The sequence below is a fragment of the Oncorhynchus clarkii genome, chromosome 29, assembly GCF_045791955.1.
Source record: "Oncorhynchus clarkii lewisi isolate Uvic-CL-2024 chromosome 29, UVic_Ocla_1.0, whole genome shotgun sequence".
Taxonomy (NCBI): domain Eukaryota; kingdom Metazoa; phylum Chordata; class Actinopteri; order Salmoniformes; family Salmonidae; genus Oncorhynchus; species Oncorhynchus clarkii.
This window is the reverse complement of record NC_092175.1, coordinates 1486966-1510342: the sequence shown is the minus strand read 5'-3', so window position 1 is coordinate 1510342 and position 23377 is coordinate 1486966.

The window sequence follows — 23377 nt, the reverse complement described above, 5'->3', positions numbered from 1 at the left end:
CCATCTAACATCAGCTGGCTAGCTAACAGCAAACTTAAACTAGCAATACAAACTGATTTTCATAGCTACCTAAAGTTAACCAAATAGGTTCAATGTTAGCTAGCTAACATTAGGCTATAACTAGCAATGTGAAATGGCATTCTGAGAAAACATCACTAACGTTACACACACATCATACACTTCATTAATGTTAGCTAGCAAGCCAGCCATCTAACCTCAGCTAACGTTAGCTAGCTAACAGCAAGCATTAACTTGGGGTATTTTGTTTAGACACGTTAAAGTTAGCTAGATAAAAAATGAACTATAATCCCAATCCATAGAGTAACAATACTAGCAATACAAACCGATTGTCATAGCTAAAGTTAACCAAATAAGTTAGGTTGAATGATAACATTAGCTAGCAAGCCAGCCATCGAACTCCAGCCGGCTAGCTACCAGCAAGCCTTAACTTGCAATGAAAACAACTTTCTGATCAAATTAGAAACGTATAATAACTGAATTTATTTATTTTTTATTTATTTGACCTTTATTTAACCAGGTAGGCAAGTTGAGAACAAGTTCTCATTTACAATTGCGACCTGGCCAAGATAAAGCAAAGCAGTTCGACAGATACAACGACACAGAGTTACACATGGAGTAAAACAAACATACAGTCAATAATACAGTATAAACAAGTATATATATACAATGTGAGCAAATCAGGTGAGAAGGAAGGTAAAGGCAAAAAAGGCCATGGTGGCAAAGTAAATACAATATAGCAAGTAAAACACTGGAATGGTAGTTTTGCAATGGAAGAATGTGCAAAGTAGAAATAAAAATAATGGGGTGCAAAGGAGCAAAATAAATAAATTAATTAAATACAGTTGGGAAAGAGGTAGTTGTTTGGGCTAAATTATAGGTGGGCTATGTACAGGGGCGGCAGGGTAGCCTAGTGGTTAGAGCGTTGGACTAGTAACCGGAAGGTTGCGAGTTCAAACCCCCGAGCTGACAAGGTACAAATCTGTCGTTCTGCCCCTGAACAGGCAGTTAACCCACTGTTCCCAGGCCGTCATTGAAAATAAGAATTTGTTCTTAACTGCCTGGTTAAATAAAGGTAAAATAAAAAAATAAAAAAATAAAAAAAATTAAATAAATAAACAGGTGCAGTAATCTGTGAGCTGCTCTGACAGTTGGTGCTTAAAGCTAGTGAGGGAGATAAGTGTTTCCAGTTTCAGAGATTTTTGTAGTTCGTTCCAGTCATTGGCAGCAGAGAACTGGAAGGACAGGCGGCCAAAGAAAGAATTGGTTTTGGGGGTGACTAGAGAGATATACCTGCTGGAGCGTGTGCTACAGGTGGGAGATGCTATGGTGACCAGCGAGCTGAGATAAGGGGGGACTTTACCTAGCAGGGTCTTGTAGATGACATGGAGCCAGTGGGTTTGGCGACGAGTATGAAGCGAGGGCCAGCCAACGAGAGCGTACAGGTCGCAATGGTGGGTAGTATATGGGGCTTTGGTGACAAAACGGATTGCACTGTGATAGACTGCATCCAATTTGTTGAGTAGGGTATTGGAGGCTATTTTGTAAATGACATTGCCAAAGTCGAGGATTGGTAGGATGGTCAGTTTTACAAGGGTATGTTTGGCAGCATGAGTGAAGGATGCTTTGTTTGCGAAATAGGAAGCCAATTCTAGATTTAACTTTGGATTGGAGATGTTTGATATGGGTCTGGAAGGAGAGTTTACAGTCCAACCAGACACCTAAGTATTTGTAGTTGTCCACGTATTCTAAGTCAGAGCCGTCCAGAGTAGTGATGTTGGACAGGCGGGTAAGTGCAGGTAGCGATCGGTTGAAGAGCATGCATTTAGTTTTACTTGTATTTAAGAGCAATTGGAGGCCACGAAAGGAGAGTTGTATGGCATTGAAGCTTGCCTGGAGGGTTGTTAACACAGTGTCCAAAGAAGGGACGGAAGTATACAGAATGGTGTCGTCTGCGTAGAGGTGGATCAGAGACTCACCAGCAGCAAGAGCGACATCATTGATGTATACAGAGAAGAGAGTCGGCCTGAGAATTGAACCCTGTGGCACCCCCTTAGAGACTGCCAGAGGTCCGGACAGCAGACCCTCCGATTTGACACACTGAACTCTATCAGAGAAGTAGTTGGTGAACCAGGCGAGGCAATCATTTGAGAAACCAAGGCTGTCGAGTCTGCCGATAAGGATGTGGTGACAGAGTCGAAAGCCTTGGCCAGATCAATGATTACGGCTGCACAGTAATGTTTCTTATCGATGGCGGTTAAGATATCGTTTAGGACCTTGAGCGTGGCTGAGGTGCACCCATGACCAGCTCTGAAACCAGATTGCATAGCAGAGAAGGTATGGTGAGATTCGAAATGGTCGGTAATCTGTTTGTTGACTTGGCTTTCGAAGACCTTAGAAAGGCACGGTAGGATAGATATAGGTCTGTAGCAGTTTGGGTCAAGAGTGTCCCCCCCTTTGAAGAGGGGGATGACCGTAGCTGCTTTCCAATCTTTGGGAATCTCAGACGACACGAAAGAGAGGTTGAACAGGCTAGTAATAGGGGTGGCAACAATTTCGGCAGATAATTTTAGAAAGAAAGGGTCCAGATTGTCTAGCCCGGCTGATTTGTAGGGGTCCAGATTTTGCAGCTCTTTCAGAACATCAGCTGAATGGATTTGGGAGAAGGAGAAATGGGGAAGGCTTGGGCGAGTTGCTGTTGGGGGTGCAGTGCTGTTGACCGGGGTAGGAGTAGCCAGGTGGAAAGCATGGCCAGCCGTAGAAAAATGCTTTATTGAAATTCTCAATTATGGTGGATTTATCAGTGGTGACAGTGTTTCCTATCTTCAGTGCAGTGGGCAGCTGGGAGGAGGTGTTCTTATTCTCCATGGACTTTACAGTGTCCCAGAACATTTTTGAGTTCGTGTTGCAGGAAGCAAATTTCTGCTTGAAAAAGCTAGCCTTGGCTTTTCTAACTGCCTGTGTATAATGGTTTCTAGCTTCCCTGAACAGCTGCATATCACGGGGTCTGTTCGATGCTAATGCAGAACGCCATAGGATGTTTTTGTGTTGGTTAAGGGCAGTCAGGTCTGGGGAGAACCAAGGGCTATATCTGTTCCTGGTTCTACATTTCTTGAATGGGGCATGTTTATTTAAGATGGTTAGGAAGGCATTTAAAAAAAATATCCAGGCATCCTCTACTGACGGGATGAGATCAATATCCTTCCAGGATACCCCGGCCAGGTCGATTAGAAAGGCCTGCTCGCTGAAGTGTTTCAGGGAGCGTTTTACAGTGATGAGTGGAGGTCGTTTGACCGCTGACCCATTACGGATGCAGGCAATGAGGCAGTGATCGCTGAGATCTTGGTTGAAGACAGCAGAGGTGCAGAGGTGTATTTAGAATCTGTAGCTAGATTCTTCCCTGTATACATGGATGAAAGCTTCATGGCAACTGCAACCCCTTTCATTAGACATCCTGTTTAGTTTGCACAGCTTGTTTGGCCCGTTGTGTTCCACTGATTTCAAAACTCGGTAAACTTCTTCCGTGACAACAACACTGTTGATCGCCGTTTCTTTCCCATCACCGTCATCCAACGACTCTACAATGTCTTCTTCAATGAAAATGTTTTGACCTAAATCCGGGATTTCCTCGTCGTCTGATTCATTTTCAGAGTCAGAGAGAGTCAGCATGGCACAATCGTCCTCCAGAAAGTAGTCCATCACAACTTTTTTCCAAAGAACTGATAAATTCAGGGCAGCGATGCTATTGAGGGCAGTAGCAACATATTTGCAGTTCTCCATGGCTAACGCTATATCTTTAGAAAAACTGCAGTAGAAAGGATTATCTACGCATAAAGAGCAGCTCATTTTATAGACACAAGATGCTACACAGCAGAATAATTTGAAACTCATCTCTCGGCATGTCCAGCCCACTCATTATCTCAACCAATCATGGCTAGCGGTAAGGTTCCTGTCTTTCTTTGGCTAAACCGACTAGGCTCTTAATTTAACAACTTTATTCGTTTTTATATATGTCATAAACGTTTGTTATTAAGGCACATGAAAGTTCACATGTTCGAGAAGGCATTTCTGACCCAAAAAACGCATTCTGATAAAAAAAATATTTGTATGTTCAAACGGCTCTCCAGTGAAGTCGTGACTTGCGACATACGCCTGGTTTCTTGAATCGAGTCACATTTTGTAATTGTATGTCTCTGATTTTATCCAATGTAAAAAACACTATTTCAAATTTTGGTAAATAAGACCGAATCAGGGCGGTTGGTCACAAATAATCCCACATCAGTCGCACTAGGATAAAGCCTTTCTGCGAAGCAAACAGACAATGTCATATCAATGGCATTTAGACATTACTCCATTAATGAAAAAACCATAGACATGTCATGTTTTCATAAGCTGCTAAAAACATCTAGACATCCATGACTGTTGGCTGGTGGATATTGAGTTCATCCCATTGGCCGGGTGTGGTCAGGGGAACTTCCTGGTGGCAGAATTCATTTTCTGTAATTCCGCCTTGCTAGGACCATTGTAAATATTCCTCGGTGCATTACGTTTGACAGGATATATAAGGTTCATCTCTTAAATTTGTCATCCATTCGATTACACAGGGAAAACTAATGTCTATGATTCAGAGTATGGTTTGAATAGGCCCAAATGAGTGGAGGTTAACTTGGTCAGGGAAAGGAGGCTCTAGTGGGATCTCTACATAAGCACACTATTAGCCTTGTGTTTTTTCCTTGTGCCAAGTCCCTGTTCAGGGTTGTCAGAGGGGTTTGTCTGCTCTTGGGAATGTTATGTCTCTCTGCTGGTGCTCGGTTGTGCAGCATGGGAGCTGAAGAGGGAGATTGCTTCTTTAAGCCCATAGATCTAGATGGAACAAATGCGCTGAATAGAATGTGTTTGGCTTTCTTGCTTTGATCTATTTTCTCCGATCTATTTTCTCCATCAGTGCCTGCATATTCACCATGGGTAAGAAGGCTTTGACGCTTTACAATCCCACTAGCACTCCTCTGCATCTCATCCTATGTTAATTTGTTCTGAAGAGTTATATATAGCTGCTTTTCTTCCGGCTATCTTTCATTTTAATTTATCTTTCGCACTTTTAACGTGACGACGACCCCTTTTCTTCCATTCACGCACTATTGCTCGGTGAAATTCTCTTTCTCTGCATTTTCTCACTGAATCAGAAGTCTTTGTAAAATGTACACAAAGACTGAAATTAAATTGTGATGGGGATTGTTTTGTCGCTGATGGGAGGGTTTTTCTTTGACGCACTGAACTGCCTTCACGACAGATTGCCTTCATCAAGAATTCCATAATCTGTGTTGGGCCACTCATTTCTCGTCTGTTGAGGTGATTATTCCTTTGCTTCTGTTGCAAGAAATATACATATAGACACAAAAAAAGAAAGTACATGACGAAAGCAAAGGCAGCCACTTTTATAAGGAATGCCTGCTCCGTGACACTTCAGTGTGGTGAACTAACTGTCACCGACCGGCTCAATTCGATTTTATGTACCAAAATTGTGATCATTGTGTTTTACAAGTAGAGACTCAGAGCTAGAAAATTATATATCATACACTACAGTTGAGGAATGAAGAGAAAGTAATTCTGCTCAGAAAGTTGATAAACTTGTTACCCCACTTTTGAGAAAATGGCCCTTGAATATTTTGAGAAAATGGCCCTTGAATGTCTTTGTCTACAACTATTCCCAAACTGGTGTACGCGCAATGTTGTCGGGAGTACGCCAAAGAAAAATGTGAATCACATTTTTTTTCCCTCTCATTTTCAAGCAGTCTGTTTATATTTTCCTATGGCGCTATACATTTGGGTGAGTTTTTTTTCTCACCTGAGTAGCCTCGTTTCACTGCCAAAAATAAAATTACATCTAGTGTTCAGCGAAATAACAACACAATGTCAAATACAGGTAGCTTAGTCAAATAATGAACATTAACCGTTACTCTTTCACAGGAATTCCACTAACAGTCCGTATGTAGCCAAACGTAGCTGCTGCTCATTCCGTTTGCTCTAAAATTAATGGTTAAAAAAAACAAAGGCCCACGTCCAGAGAAACATACCAGCTCTACTGGTAGTACTGCTACTATCAGCAGTACTATACCTGAACCTGTCCACGACAAGTTGTTCTGCTTCCACAAGCACATCCAATGCTAGCATCAGTAATTCTACATTTGTTGTTAGGCCTGCTAGCATGGACACTGACAGTTGTGAATCTGATGCAGCCGAAGAGCTACTGCCCCCTTACCTGGGAATGCAATGAACAACAGACAGGGACGTTGGACCATCGATGAGGTGCAAATATGATGAGAACTACATTGATTTGGGGTTCACTTATATTGGGAGGAGTGCCTTTCCTTAGCCACAGGGTGTTATATGTGCAAAAGTACTATCTCACAACTCGATGAAGCCTTCACTCTTGCGCAGACATTTAGAAACATAACATGCCAACAGGAGATTTCTGAGCGAAAATTAATAAGAAGGGGCTCGAAGCGTCTTATATGCTGAGCTACTGAGTGGCTAGGACAGGCAATTGTGGAGGACTTAATTCTTCCTGCTGCCACAGATATGGCTGGGACAATGCTTGGGGATACGGCCAAAAAAACGACACAGACAATTGCTTCATCAAACAACACTGTTTCACAACACATCAGTGACATGGCAGCAGATGTCTTGAAACAATTACTACTTTGCATACAAGCCAGTGAGTTATATGAGTTCTATGCGTTACAGCTGGATGAGTCAACAGACGCGGCGGGCCTGGCACAGCTCCTGGTATATGTCCGTTACGTTTGTGGTGGGTCAATTAATTAAGACATCCTCTTCTGCAAACCACTGGAAACCAGGACAACAGGAGATTATATTTCTAAAGTACTGGACAGCTTTGTGAAATCAAATGGACTTTGGTGGTTAAGATGTGTTGGCATCTGTACTGATGGTGCAAAAGCCATGGCTGGGAGACATAGTGGAGTGGTAACGCGCATGCAAGCAGTTGCACCCGGCACCACTTGGGTACACTGCAGCATCCACGAGAGGCTCTTGCTGCCAAAGGAATGCCTGACAGCTTGTAAGATGTATTGAACACTACAGTGAAAATGGATAACTTTGTTAAAGCAAGAACCCTGAACTCTTGTGTATTTTCTGCACTATGCAAAGATATGGACAGTGAACATGTCACGCTTTTACAACGTACAGAAGTGCGCTGGTTATCAATCAATCAATCAAATTTATTCATAAAGCCCTTCTTACATCAGCTGATGTCACAAACTGCTGTACAGAAACCCAGCCTAAAACCCCAAACAGCAAGCAATGCAGATGTAGAAGCACGGTGGCTAGGAAAAACTCCCTAGAAAGGCCAGAACCTAGGAAGAAACCTAGAGAGGAACCAGGCTATGAGGGGTGGCCAGTCCTCTTCTTGCTGGGTGGAGATTATTACAGAACATGGCCAAGATGTTCAAATGTTCATAGATGACCAGCAGGGTCAAATAATAATAATTTGAGTGGTTGTAGAGGGTGCAACAGGTCAGCACCTCAGGAGTAAATGTCAGTTGGCTTTTCATAGCCGATCATGCAGAGAGTGTCTATCGCTCCTGCTGTTTCTGGAGAGTTGAAAACAGCAGGTCTGGGACAGATAGGTCCGGTGAACAAGTTAGGGTTCCATAGCCACAGGCAGAACAGTTGAAACTGGAGCAGCAGTACGTCCAGGGGGACTGGGGACAGCAAGGAGATATCAGGCCAGGTAGTCCTTTAGGCATGGTCTTAGGGCTCAGGACCTCTGAGAGAGAGAAAGAAAGAAAGATAGAGAGAGAATTAGAGAGAGCAGACTCAAATTCACACAGGACACCGGATAAGACAGGAGAAATACTCCAGATATAACAGACTGACCCTAGTCCCCCGACACATAAACTATTGCAGCAGAGGGCCAAACAGGCAGGATATAACCCCACCCACTTTGCAAAAGCACAGCCTCCACACCACTAAAGGGATATCTCCAACCACCAACTTACCATCCTGAGACAAGGCCGAGTATAGCCCACAAAGATCTCCGCCACGGCACAACCCAAGTGGGAGGCGCCAACCCAGACAGGAAGATCACGTCAGTGACTCAACCCTCTCAAGCGAAGAAGAAGAGCACCAGTAAGCCAGTGACTCAGCCCCTGTAATATGGTTTGAGACAGAGAATCCCAGTGGAGAGAGGGGAACCGCCCAGGCAGAGACAGCAAGGGCGGTTCGTTGCTCCAGTGCCTTTCTGTTCACCTTCACACTCCTGGACCAGACTACGCTCAATCATAGGACCTACTGAAGAGATGAATCTTCAATAAAGACTTTATAAAGGTTGAGACCGAGTCTGCGTCTCTCACATGGATAGGCAGACCATTCTATTAAAATGGAGCTCAATCGGAGAAAGCCCTGTTTGCTTAGAAATTCTAGGGACAATTAGTAGGCCTGCATCTTGTGACCGTAGCGTACATGTAGGTATGTACGGCAGGACCAAATCGTAACGATAGGCAGGAGCAAGCCCATGTAATGCTTTGTAGGTTATCAGTAAAACCTTGAAATCAGCCCTTGCCTTAACAGTAAGCCAGTGTAGAGAGGCTAGCACTGGAGTAATATGATCACATGTTTTTGGTTCTAGTCAAGATTCTAGCAGCTGTGTTTAGCACTAACTGAAGTTTATTTAGTGCTTTATCCGGGAAGCCACAAAGTAGAGCATTGCAGTAGTTTAACCTGACAAAAACATGGATACATTTTTCTGCATCATTTTTGGACAGAAAGTTTCTGATTTTTGCAATGTTACGTAGTTGGAAAAAAGCTGTCCTTGAAATGGTCTTGATATGTTCTTCAAAAGAGAGATCAAGGTCCAGAGTAACGCTAAGGTCCTTCACAGTTTTATTTGAGATGACTGTACAACCATCGACATGAATTGTCAGATTCAACAGAAAATCTCTTTATTTCTTGTGGCCTAGAACTAGAATCTCTGTTTTGTCTAAGTTTAAAAGTAGAACATTTGCAGCCGTCCACTTCCTTATGTCTGAAACACAGGCTTCTAGGGAGGGCAATTTTGGGGATTCACCATGTTTCATTGAAATGTACAAGCTGTGTGTCGTTCGCATAGCAGTGAAAGTTAACATTATGTTTCCGAATGACATCACCAAGAGGTAAAATAGATAGATAGATAAATAGATGATCGATAGTATCAAAAGCAGCAATTAGGTCTAGGAGCACGGGGACAGATGCAGAGCCTCAGTCTGATGCCATTAAAGAGTAATTTACCACCTTCACAAGTGCGGTCTCAGTGCTATGACGGGGTCTAAAACCAGACTGAAGCGTTTCGTATACATTGTTTGTCTTCAGGAAGGAAGTGAGTTGCTGCGCAACAGTTTTTCATTTTTTTTGAGAGGAATGGGAGATTCGATATTGGCCGATTAGTTTTTTATATTTTCTGGGTCAAGGTTTGGCTTTTTCAAGAGAAGCTTCATTGCTGACATTGTTAGTGAGTTTGGTACACATCTGGTGGATAGAGAGACGTTTATTATTTTCAGCATAGGAGGGCCAAGCACAGGAAGCATCTCTTTTAGTAGTTTAGCTGGAATAGGGTCCAGTATGCAGCTTGAAGATTTTCTTATTTTCCTCAATTATCAAGGGGAAAAGTATTGACACGTTTTATTTTTATTGAGAGATGAGCTAAAAGTTTTCTTTACTGGCCATAATTTTCACTTGTCTGACAACTTACATGATGACGAGTTTCTCACACGACTGGCCTATCTGGGTGTTGTTTTTTCTCGCCTGAATGATCTGAATCTAGGATTACAGGGACTCTCAGCAACTATATTTAATGTACAGAACAGAATCGAGGCTACGATTAAGAAGTTGGAGCTCTTTTCTGTCTGCATTAACATGGACAAAACACGGGTCTTTCCATCGTTGTATGATTTTTTGTGTGAAAATGAACACTCAGCTTACGAACATTGTCAAATGTGATATAGCAAAGCACCTGAGTGAGTTTGGTGCGCAATTACGCTGGTACTTTCCCGAAATGGATGACACAAACAACTGGATTCGTTATCCCTTTAATGCCCTGCCTCCAGTCCCACTTACCGACATCTGAACAAGAGAGCCTCATCAAAATTGCAACAAGCAGTTCTGTGAAAATTGAATTTAATCAGAAGCCTCTGCCAGATTTCTGGATTGGGCTGCGCTCAGAGTATCCTGCCTTGGCAAATCGCACAGTTAAGACACTGGTGCCCTTTGCAACCACTTACCTATGTGAGAGTGAATTCTCGGCCCTCACTAGCATGAAAACTGAATACAGGCACAGACTGTGTGTGGAAAATGATTTAAGACTGAGACTCTCTCCAATACAACCCAATATTGAAGAGTTTGTGCATCCTTTCAAACACACCCTGCTCATTAACCTGTGGTGAGTTATTCACCATTTTCGGGAAACAAATAAAGTTAAATATGTAAGATGGATAAATAAAGTGCAAAAATATTGATCTAAAACAGGCCAGAACTTGTCAGTGTAGACCAATCTCTCCAAAAGAATGTGGTATGGAGAATGGAATGTCTGAGTGTTACAACAGAGAGACACTTTGCAGTATTGTAACACCAAAAAATGGGACATTGAAACATTACTCCTAACATAAATAATGTGGGAAATAGTTGGTGGGGATCCAAACAATAATAATGTCAAGTCGGTAACCACGTCCACGTGAGCACAGACATTGTGGAAACATGATGGAATCGCCCTCCAAGGCAAGGGCATAAAAGGACTCCTGACAAAATGTACATTAGACCAGAAAACATGGAGCGGTGGCTACATGGACAACCAGAGACTTTCTGTCGAACTATTCATCACAGACGGATCGGGCAATTTCAACAGAGCGACGACAAAGACATACAAGCGTAAATATGTACATTGCATTTCTAAATCCCAATGAGTTAAGGCTGCTAAATATCCACATTTACGATAGTTTAATTCCTTTGTCTCCCCGTCTTTGTTTCCCCACCACTTTCATTGTGTAACCAACCTTCATATCAGGTTAGTCAACTAGGGACCTTTCATTGCATTATTTTAGTAATCAGTTCAGAGGCAAAGGAAACGCACACCTATTTAGGCGAGCTGCTGGCTAGCGGAATAGAACACTTGAAATATTAAAGGAGAGCCGCACACTCTAGGAGCTCAGATGTAATAATTTTATAACCTAATATTAAACTTTTCGACAGACGAGCTGTCTTCGTCAGGTTATAATGACAAACACTTTGGGGTGATTAGTTTATATGTGTCAAAGGACAAACAGGTGTCTGTAATCATGGCCGGGTGTGGCCTGATATCATTGGTTAATTCTCATATATTTAAATAGCATACAAAAAACATGAATGGATAGCGTACGAGCATAGATACAATTTGGCTACATAAGCCTACAAACATTTACAATAGCAAAATCACAACAATCACAAGAATGGCTTCAGATCATAGTCTACGTTGAGACCGAAGGGAGAAAGGGTCTTTAAATTAAAGATCCAGGCAGCCACTCCTAGGGTTGGCATCGAACATGTCATCCTCCCTTGGAGAGGGTGTGACCTCGATAATTTATTGTTATTAAAACGAGAGGCTGTCTGGATTTTTTATTTAAAGACCCTTGCTCCCTTCGGTCTCAACATAGACTTTGATCTGAAGCCATTCTTGTGATTATTGTGATTTTTGCTATTGTAAATGTGTTACGAGAATTATGCTCTCAATGTTCATAAACCCAATTCAATTCACTACTCAGCCTGAAACCCAGAATTTGTAAGAAACTGGATGAAATGAATCAGACGGAGGCCCAGCTACGATAGTCAGAAAGTTTATTTACGAGAGGGCTGGTCTGTTGTACAAGACAATTCATTTTATACTGGCTTCTCACGCACACACATTCACACTAACATACACACACACATTCACACTAACATACACACACACATTCACACTAACATACACACACACATTCACACAAACATACGCACACACATTCACACTAACATACTCACACACATTCACACTAACATATGCACACACATTCACACTAACATACTCACACACATTCACACTAACATACACACACACATCCACACTAACATATGCACACACATTTGCACACAAACAGTAGGTGTGCACACACTGTCCTGCTACCCAGCCGACAAAGATTAGGGACCGTGAGAATCACTCCCTTTCCATTCCCTAATCTCTCAGTGGCCCCTAGCCAAGGTCGGCACCGAATTCTGCTCAGACAGTCTGTTTTACAAGACACTATAAAGACATAAACATTAGCTAGACTGTTTTACCCTAATTCTGACTAGAACTACATATTTATTGATTATAATTGGAAACATTCTAATCAATTCCATACAATTATATGGTTTCAGGGTGGAATATTCTAATCATTCAATTAACAGATAAATCCCATTAACAAAATGTTTGTAGGTTCATGTAGCCTGGTGGTCCAGAGTAGCATAAATGATATATTTGAACACCAATAAACCCATCCATTTGAAAATGAATGTAGTATATGTCAATCTAGTAAACCAGTTAGCTAAAAGCTACTTTCTAAACACTGTTTTGTTTTGTTTCTAGCTTGTCCGTTTATTTGTCACGTGCCAAGGATACAGAAGGTGTAAACGGTACAGTGAAATAAAATGTCATATTTTTTGCTCATATAATTTAAATAGGTCGCTAGGTGAAGGCAAAACCATAAGCAAATAGGTCAACTGTGATATAACGAAATAGTTAATCAGGTTGATTTTTCCACAAATAGACAGGTATTTTCCTTTTCATGGCAGCATGACTTTTTTTGCTAACTTTCTATTAAAATGTATTGGAGTGAGAATTTCTTTATTGCGGGATATGTATAATGAGTATGTCCACATCCCGGTCAATCCATTTTATTGGTAAACTACATGTTAATGTAAAAGTTATATTTTTTTGTGATCCAATATGTAATATAGTAAGTAAAAAAAAAATCAGGCTTGCAACACGCATCTGATAATTCATTATGAATAGGATTTATTTCTGGTCTGTGAGAATATTTAAGGGGCTTTTATATAATTATAATGCAGGGTTAATAATAATACTAATAATAATAACCATTGGTGTAACGACGTGCGCTGAGAGTCTGGAAGCAAGTTCAGGGAGTGAGTGATTTAATCAATAAATGAAACACGCACAGACGCACAGACAGGAAACTTTAACAGAAACAATGACGCCTGGGGAAGGAACCAGAGGGAGAGACATATATAGGGCAGGTAATCAGGGAGGTGATGGAGTCCAGGTGAGTCTGATGATGCGCAGGGGCCCGTAACGATGGTGACAGGTGTGCGCCATAACGAGTAGCATGGTGACCTAGAGGCCGGAGAGGTAACACACATGACAGTACCCCCTCTCAGACGTGCGGCTCCACCCGCAGGACGCTGACCAAAATGATGATACTGGGGATCAGGAGCGGACCGGTCACCTCTGCTGATGCACAGGAACCTGTTGCCGGCTGGGGCGCGGGAACCTGACAGACCAACTGAGGCAGGGGAGCCTGGTGATCCGGCTGAGGCATGAGAGCCTGACAAGCCGTTGGAAGCAGGGGAGCCTGGTGATCTGTCTGAGGCATGAGAGCCTGTAGCGGATCCCGGACCTGACGTCATTCCCACCGAAACAAAAAAAACACTCCCTGATGCTTCCCTTAGGTGAGGCATCATTCTGTAACGATGTGCACTGAGAGTCTGGAAGCAAGTTCAGGTAGTGAGTGATTTAATCAATAAATGAAACACGAATAACACACAGACATGAAACTGAAACAGAAACAATGACGCCTGGGGAAGGAACCAAAGGGAGAGACATATATAGAGCAGGTAATCAGGGAGATGATGGAGTCCAGGTGAGTCTGATGACGTGCAGGTGCTCGTAAAGATGGTGACAGGTGTGCGCCATAACGAGTAGCCTGGTGACCTAGAGGCCAGAGCGGGAGTACACGTCACAGTTGGATAACAGATCAGCTCTCGGAACTCATTAAGAGGGGGCTTCTATCTTCAATATGCTTTAAATGCTTTATTATCCAAATGTTTAAAGTGCGTGCTGGCGACGGAGAGAGTGCATTTGACGGTTTTTAATAATATGACTTTCAGGAGGAACGGAAAATTGCTTGTCAATTCAGAAACCATGTGCCATAGAATCGGTACATCGAAAATGTCTTCCCAACTACTTTGCGGTCTATATGGCACAGCTGTCAATTTTATGAACAGTCAATTTGTGCCACAGTTTAGACTACCGATAGATCAGCGTTCTAACTCCCCCTTGTGATAGTGTGGTGCTATGACAGAATGCCACCATCTACCACTAACGCTCAAAACTTTTAAAAGAATAACCACTGTACCTTGCAAAGTGGAGTCTTTTGTTTAGACATGTAGCTAGCTAGCTAAACAGTGAACCATAATCCCAACTCATAACGTTACTACGATGCACGAATCTGCAGGTAACTAACCAACTAGATTCAGTGTTAGCTAACTAGCTAAGATTAGGCTATAACTAGAAATGCAAATGGCTCTGAGATGCAAATAATATTACTACACAGATCATACACGTAACGTTAGCTAGCAAGCCAGCCAGCTAACATTAGCTAGCTAGCTATCAAAACATTTTAACTTGATGAAAACTACTTTCTGACAAAATTTGAAAAATATCTGAAAATGTAGCTAGCCAGACTCTCTTACACGTATACAATGATGAATGCTTCTCCCACTCTGTCACGGATGCCATGGTTTGAAGATGTATTATACAACAGCCTTCTGTGTGTTCTCTTCTCGACACCCTCCACATATTTGTAATCAAACACCAGAATTTTCTCCGTCTCCTTAGCTATCATACTCTGCTTCCACTGGGCATTCCACTCATTTCAATACTCTGTCCTCCAGAAAATGGAGAGCAACACTTTTGCAGTTATTCATGTTATCTTTCAAAAAAACTGTGTTAGAAAGGATTGCCTACACATACTGAGCAGCTAGCTATGTTGTAGACAGTAGTGTGCTACATGCCAATCCGAACTCATCTCTCGGCATGTCCAGCCCATCCATTATCTCAGCCAATCAAGGCTAGTGGGAAGGTTCCTGTCTTTTATTTTGGCTAAACCAACTGGGCTCATAATTGAACAATTTTACTTATACTTACAGAGTAGTCACAACTGTCAGGGTGAACAGAGTAGGCCTACACATCCCTGCTATAGCATTTGTTTTCCTCTCTTTGGCTGTTGACAGACCAAGATGACCAAACGCAGCCCCATTTTGAGAATGTGACAAAATGACAAAGCCACAGAGATTAACAGTATTAGCACCGTTGGCCCTGCTGTCACCAACCGTGGTGTAATCACCCAGCATCTGCATGGGCTATGACTGTCCTATACTATTGGAGCACTGCTTGCTGCAGTCTCAGTCACATCAACTCCTCAAGTATGTCCCACTCAATTTGGGAAAGGGGCTCTGAACGAGAATTACTTTAATGTACCTCCCAACACTGCATAATGAATGAAAGACTGCTGCTCCAGTCCTGCAGTTCTCGTCTGCACACTTCTCTCTACTTATCTAATTTCGCAAAAGGTGACATTTGTAAGAATGGCAAACATTTTAAACAAAATTGCATTTCCTCACAGCATTTGCTCAAAGTTTGTCATGATATGAGCATTATTGATGGCACTATTGCTTTTCACTTCCACAAAACGGCAGCTCACTCCCAAATTCTCTCTAGTCATTTTTTTTCTCTCGATACGTTTACTTTCCCTCAAACTGTATAATGCAAAGTAATTCCTATCTTGTTTCTGGGAGTAGAGATGGCTATGTCTGCAATTAATGCGTTCTGCAATAGCATCGAACAGATATGCACCTTTTCAGGGAAGTTAGAAACCAATATACACAGGCAGAAAGAAAAGCCAAGGCTAGCTTTTTCAAGCAGAAATGTTCTTCCTGCAACTCAAAAAAGATCTGGGACATTGTAAAGTCCATGGAGAATAAGAGCACCTCCTCCCAGCTGCCCACTGCACTGAGGATAGGAAACTCTGTCACCACCGATAATTCCACTTTAATTGAGAATTTCAATAAGCATTTTTCTATGGCTGGCCATGCTTTCCACCTGGCTACCCCTACCCCGGTCAACAGCACTGCACCCCCACAGCTACTCGCCCAAGCCTTCCCCATTTCTCCTTCTCCCAAATCCAGTCAGTTGATGTTCTGAAAGAGCTGCAAAAGCTGGACCTCCACAAATCAGCCGGGCTAGACAATCTGGACCCTTTCTTTCTAAGATGATCTGCCGAAATTGTTGCAACCCCTATTACTAGCCTGTTCAACCTCTCGTGTCGTCTGAGATTCCCAAAGATTGGAAAGCAGCTGCGTTCATCCCCCTCTTCAAAGGGGCGGACACTCTTGACCCAAACGGCTACAGACCTATATTTATCCTACCCTGCTTTTCTAAGGTCTTCGAAAGCCAAGTTAACAAACAGATCACCGACCATTTCGAATCCCACCGTACCTTCTCCGCTATGCAATCTGGTTTCAGAGCTGGTCACGGGTGCACCTCAGCCACGCTCAAGGTCCTAAACAATATCTTAACCGCCACAGATAAGAAACAATACTGTGCAGCCGTATTCATTGACCTGGCCAAGGCTTTCGACTCTGTCAAACATCACATCATCATCGGCAGACTCAACAGCTTTGGTTTCTCAAATGATTGCCTCGCCTGGTTCACCAACTACTTCTCCGACAGAGTTCAGTGTGTCAAATCTGAGGGCCTGTTGTCCGGGCCTCTGGCAGTCTCTATGGGGGTGCCACAGGGTTCAATTCTCAGGCCGACTCTCTTCTCTGTATACATCAATGATGTCGCTCTTGCTGCTGGTGAGTCTCTGATCCACCTCTACGCAGACGACACCATTCTGTATACTTCTGGCCCTTCTTTGGACACTGTGTTAACAACACTCCTTCCATGGCCTCCAACTGCTATTAAATACAAGTAAAACTAAATGCATGCTCTTCAACCGATCGCTGCCTGCACCTGCCCGCCCGTCCAGCATCACTACTCTGGACGGTTCTGACTATGTGGACAACTACAAATACCTAGGTGTCTGGTTAGACTGTAAACTTTCCTTCCAGACTCATATTAAACATCTCCAATCCAAAGTTAAATCTAGAATTGGCTTCCTATTTCGCAACAAAGCATCCTTCACCCATACTGCCAAACATACCCTCGTGAAACTGACCATCTTACCGATCCTCGACTTCGGCAATGTTATTTACAAATTACCTCCAACACCCTACTCAACAAATTGGATGCAGTCTATCACAGTGCCATCCATTTTGTCACCAAAGCCCCATATACTACCCACTACTGCGACCTGTACGGTCTCGTTGGCTGGCCCTCGCTTCATACTCGTCGCCAAACCCACTGGCTCCAGGTCATCTACAAGACCCTGCTAGGTGAAGTCCCGCCTTATCTCTGCTCGCTGGTCACCATAGCAGCACCCACCCATAGCACACGTTCTAGCAGGTATATCTCACTTGTCACCCCCAAAGCCAATTCCTCGTTTGGCCGCCTTTCCTTACAATTCTCCGCTGTCATTGACTGGAACGAGCTACAAAAATCTCTGAAACTGGAAACACTTATCTCCCTCACTAGCTTTAAGCACCAGCTGTCAGAGCAGCTCACAGTTCACTGTACCTGTACATAGCCCATCTATAAATAGCTCAAACAACTCCCTCTTCCATTACTGCATTTATTTATTCATTTGGCTCCTTTGCACCCCAGTATTTCTACTTTGCACACTCATCTACTGTCAAATGTACCATTCCAGTGTTTTAATTGCTATATTGTATTTACTTCGCCACCACGGCCTATTCATTTCCTTACCGCCCTTATCTCACCTCATTTGCTCACATTGTATATAGACTTATTTTTCTACTGTATTATTGACTGTGTGTTTGTTTTGCTCCATGTGTAACTCTGTGTTGTTGTGTGTCGAACTGCTTTGCTTTATCTTGGCCAGGTCGCAGTTGTAAATGAGAACTTGTTCTCAACTTGCCTACCTGGTTAAATAAAGGTAAAATATTTTTTACATTTTTTAAAATTGCATTTTATTTCAGAAAAATGCCAATTTAATTTGACGCGTTGCCTCTGGGTTGTCTTTTGTATTATGTATGATTTAGATGATTTTTTATTTCTTCTGTCACCACTGTAGTTCATTTGAATTCTGATGTTTGAGGATCAGAAAGCATTTTTGCTATTTTCTCACAGATCAGTCAAGAAACTGTAAGCGAGAGATACAACCTTTGTGGCTTTCGAGTGTTTATCTCTTTGTTTGCTTCAGTTGTTGCTCTCAATGTACTCTCCCACGGTAAATAATGATACGCAGTGCACGTAGCACTACTGATAATGGAGCTCCCTCTCCTCCATTGAATGACTGACTTCCTGCCCATAGCTCCATTACAGGCACTAGTGGGATGGGGCGGAGTGTGTGCATGTGTCTGACGGTCGCACACAGAGGTCTTTTAACTGAGAAACAAATGAGCCTTTACCAGAGGCACCAGGCTGGCGGACAGGGGGAGGCGAGGACAGAGAGCCACAGCACTAACACACACCCAGCCTCTCCTTAATTCTTTCCCCTGTAATTGACTCAACTGCTCCTTTTTTGTCACATCAAAGCCAGGGCAAGGAGCCGAGGCTGGGACTATCCAGTGGTCATTCTTTACATTTTTAAGCCCCCTACATACAGTCGTGGCCAAAAGTTTTGAAAATGACACAAATATAAATTTCCACAAATATTAATTTCCACAAAGTTTTCTGCTTCAGTGTCTTTAGAATTTTTTGTCAGATGTTACTATGGAATACTGAAATATATTTAAAATTATTAAATTAGTGTCAAAGGCTTTTATTGACAATTACATTGATGTTGATGCAAAGAGCCAATATTTGTAGTGTTGACCCTTCTTTATCAAGACCTCTGCAATCCGCCCTGGCATGCTGTCAATTAACTTCTGGGCCACATCCTGACTGATGGCAGCCCATTTTGCATAATCAATGCTTGGAGCTTGTCAGAATTTGTTGGTTTTTGTTTGTCCACAAGTTTTCAATGGGATTAAGGTCTGGGGAGTTTCCTGGCCATGGACCCAAAATATCGATGTTTTGTTCCCCGAGCCACTTAGTTATCACTGGCAAGGTACTCCATCATGCTGGAAAAGGCATTGTTCATCACCAAACTGTTCCTGGATGGTTGGGAGAAGTTGCTCTCGGAGGATGTGTTGGTACCATTCTTTATTAATGGCTGTGTTATTAGGCAAAATTGGGAGTGAGTTTGAAATTGGGAGTGCCCACTCCCTTGGCTGAGGAGCAACCCCCCACATGAATGGTCTCAGGATGCTTTACTGTTGGCATGACACAGGACTGATGGTAGCACTCACCTTGTCTTCTCCGGACAAGCTTTTTTCCGGATGCCCCAAACAATCGGAAAGGGGATTCATCAGAGGAAATTACTTTATCCAAGTCCTCAGCAGTCCAATCCCTGTACCTTTTGCAGAATATCGGTCTGTCCCTGATGTTTTTCCTGGAGAGAAGTGGCTTTTTTGCTGCCCTTCTTGACACCAGGCCATCCTCCAAAAGTCTTCACCTCACTGTGCATGCAGATGCACTCACACCTGCCTGCTGCCATTCCTGAGCAAGCTCTGTACTGGTGGTGAATCAACTTTAGGAGATGGTCCTGGCGCTTGTGGACTTTCGTTGACACCCTGAAGCCTTCTTCACAACAATTGAACCGCTCTCATTGAAGATCCAATAAATGGTTGATTTAGGTGCAATCTTACTGGCAGCAATATCCTTTCCTGTGAAGCCCTTTTTGTGCAAAGCCGAAAGACGGCACCCTACACAGGGCAGTCTTTGCAATCACTGCCCTGGGGTATTGGGATATCTTTTTAGACCAGAGGAAAGGGTGCCTCCTACTGGCCCTCCAACACCACTTCCAGCAGCATCTGGTCTCCCATCAAGGAACTGACCAGGACCAACCCTGCTTAGTTTCAGAAGCAAGCCAGCAGTGGTATGCAGGGTAGTATGCTGCTGGCATCACTGACATGATGTCAGCTGGTCCTTTTGTGCCAGGGCTGAAATGCAGTGGAAATGTTTTTTGGGGATTCAGTTCATTTGCATGGCAAAGGGGGACTTTGCAATTCATTGCAATTCATTTGATCACTGTTTCTAACTTTTTGGAGTATATGCAAATTGCCATCATACAAACTGAGGCAGCAGACTTTGTGAAAATTAATATTTGTGTCATTCTCAAAACTTTTGGCCACGACTGTATATTCTACCATTTAATGACTCGACGGGGAGCTTAGCTACAGCATGCCCTAAGTGCTGTCTCGTCCATGCCAATGATACAACGCTCTGGCAGGATTAAAATCGGCCTCTATTTCTTTAAACCTCACTAGCTATGTTTTCATTGACTTGCCCAGTGATTTTTTTTGTCGACATTTAGGAGGTTCGCATAGAAAATAGATGCAACAATTGCCTGCTAGGACGCGTTTCCATTTAACTATCTTGTTTTGATTAAAAACAGGTGGACGTAATGATGTCACACCTATAATTTTTTTTTTACAAATTGCACATTAATATATTGGTGACAACCTGTACGCCCTCCCACCTACAATTAACAGGTAGCCCGTGAAAGCATTATTGACTTCTAGCCTGACTCCTCTTAGACCTTGTCCAGTATTTGTTAATACAAGTTATGCTTGGCTGTTTTTGCCAAGAAAGTGCCTTATCATCTCCTAATGCACTCGTAACCTTATGCCAATAGGCAGATAATCTGCCTCACATTAAAATCTACGGTAGGATTTTTGTAGGCCAGGTCCATCTATCCTCTACCATAAATAATGGATAGAACTTCCTGTAAACGACTGCATGTAAAAGGAAATAAATGTGTTCCCATTTAGCTGGAGGAATAACTACCACAAGCGAGGGTGTCCTTTTTCATCTAATATTACAGAGGCACATTGACGATTTTCAGAATGAACATCTCTTGATAGTTGTAGCAGACACAATTACTTGGATGAGAATTTTGGATCCAAGCGTTAGGTAAACTAATATTAACTAGGATACTTGAAAGTTTGGTGATGAAAGATTCCACAGGGTGTAATAAATATTAAGCCTGATCAAAGATATAAATGCAACAATTTCAAAGATTTGACTAAGTTACAGTTCATATATCCTGAAATCAGTCAATTGAAATAAATAAATTAGGCCCTAATATATGGATTTTACATCACTGGGATACAGATATGCATCTGTTGGTCACAGATACTGTACTTTAAAAAAAGGTAGGGGAGTGGATCAGAAAACCAGTCAGCATCAATTTTTCAGTTTTTGATTTGTTAAAAAAGTTTGAAATATCCAATAAATGTCGTTCCACTTCATGATTGTGTCCCACTTGTTGTTGATTCTTCACAAAAAAATACAGTTTTATATCTTTATGTTTGAAGCCTGAAATGTGGCAAAAGGTCGCAAAGTTCAAGGGGGCCAAATACTTTCGCAAGGCACTGTATCTAAAACAACATTGTTTAATCAGCTTCTTGATATGCCACACCTGTCAGGTGGATGGATTATCTTGGCAAAGGATAAATGCTCACTAGCAGGGATGTGAACAAATTTGTGCAGAACATTTGAGAGAAATACTATTTTTGTGCATATGAAAAAATATTTTATTTGAGCTCACACTTCACATGTTACGTTTAAGATTTTTATTCAGTGTACCTTTGGCCTTTGATCAAGTTCAGAAACAGCATTTGAATGTTTATTACTTTCTGATCAACAGCGGATTATTAAAACATTTGTTGCCCGTAACATTGTTGGCTACGTCGACCATGACCAAACATTGTTGTACCCAATCATTTATACATACCCTAAATGACTGACAGGGGGTGCTATTTTGAAGACACCACGCCTCCATCTTGGCCCTCCTCCACATTGTAAAAACATATTTAGGAAACTATATGAAGGCATTAATTAATGTCTACATTTGTATTTTTGCCACGTCTATTCTATTACAGACACCTTAATGAACACTTTAACATTATATTATGTAAACTAAACATTCAAATAATAAATAAATAAACATTTTCCTTAAAGTATCATTTTTTGAAAGTACTAACATTACACCCCCACTACAACTAAATACTTAAATACATGTAATTAAGCCCTTGAAACATTTAAATTAAATATTGTAGAATTCTATTCATTCCTATGGAGGACTGCTTTCTCAGGAGTTCCAATATGGCTGACTGGTGGCTTTAAAGCATCTCATTGGCCAATACATAGCATCAGCAATCCAGGGTTTACAGCATATACAGTACATCATTGGTTGTACCTTAAGTGTAGTATCTGGCAATCCAAGCTCATTTGGCAACACCCGTTTGGCTTCACGATTAGACGTTGACTAGGTTTAGGGTAACGTGACTCCATTCAATTCATTGATTTAACCTTACTGCAACTGCTGCCAGCCTGTTCTTAGGATTCAGTATGTCAAAGTCATTTCCTGGAGTTTTCGTCTCTTTAGATATTCCTGAAGTTTTACCATGTCCTCAATTTGTGACTACAGTTCACTACTACCCTTGAAATTGTACTTGTTTGATGTCAGATAAAAAAAAATCTCCTCTCTGGCGTCTTTCATCTCGCACGCTTTAATGCTTGTTCAGTGTCACACACATTAGCTTCCCCCTTCCTTCCTCCATCGTAAGATCTGTATCATCTTGAAAGCTATTGAGCCCCTAGACAATTTGTGGTATTAGATGAGGTATCCCTGCCTGCCAAATTAAATGTATTTCATAACAGCACCTGTGATATGATCCCATAGACATCCATTGGTTTGCAGAGCGGTCTCCATACCAAATATCTCTCCATTACTTGCAGTGACTCATCATGCATAATTCAAATCACTGGGCCTTTATGCCAATGTGTTTGATCCTAGGCATGAGGTGCTATCAAATAAAGTATAGCTCTTTTGATCAAACCTCTGTTTTAAATGGCATAAATGTACTGTAAAGTTTAATATACAGACACCCAGATCCAGAGGATGAGAACAGTCACTTGACAGGAGGCCACTGTACTGACCCAAAGATACCATTACCGGTATTAATTCCTCTTGATGATTGAAACGAGTCATTTGTGTGTCAACGGGAAGTGTGGCATTGACTGGACCTTTCTGACTGTGGTCCTCCTCCTGGATAAACTCCCCCTCGCTTGCTCTCTCAGACCGCAGTCTTTGGATTGTCCTCCCAACCTATTTGCACCGGGGGGAAGAGC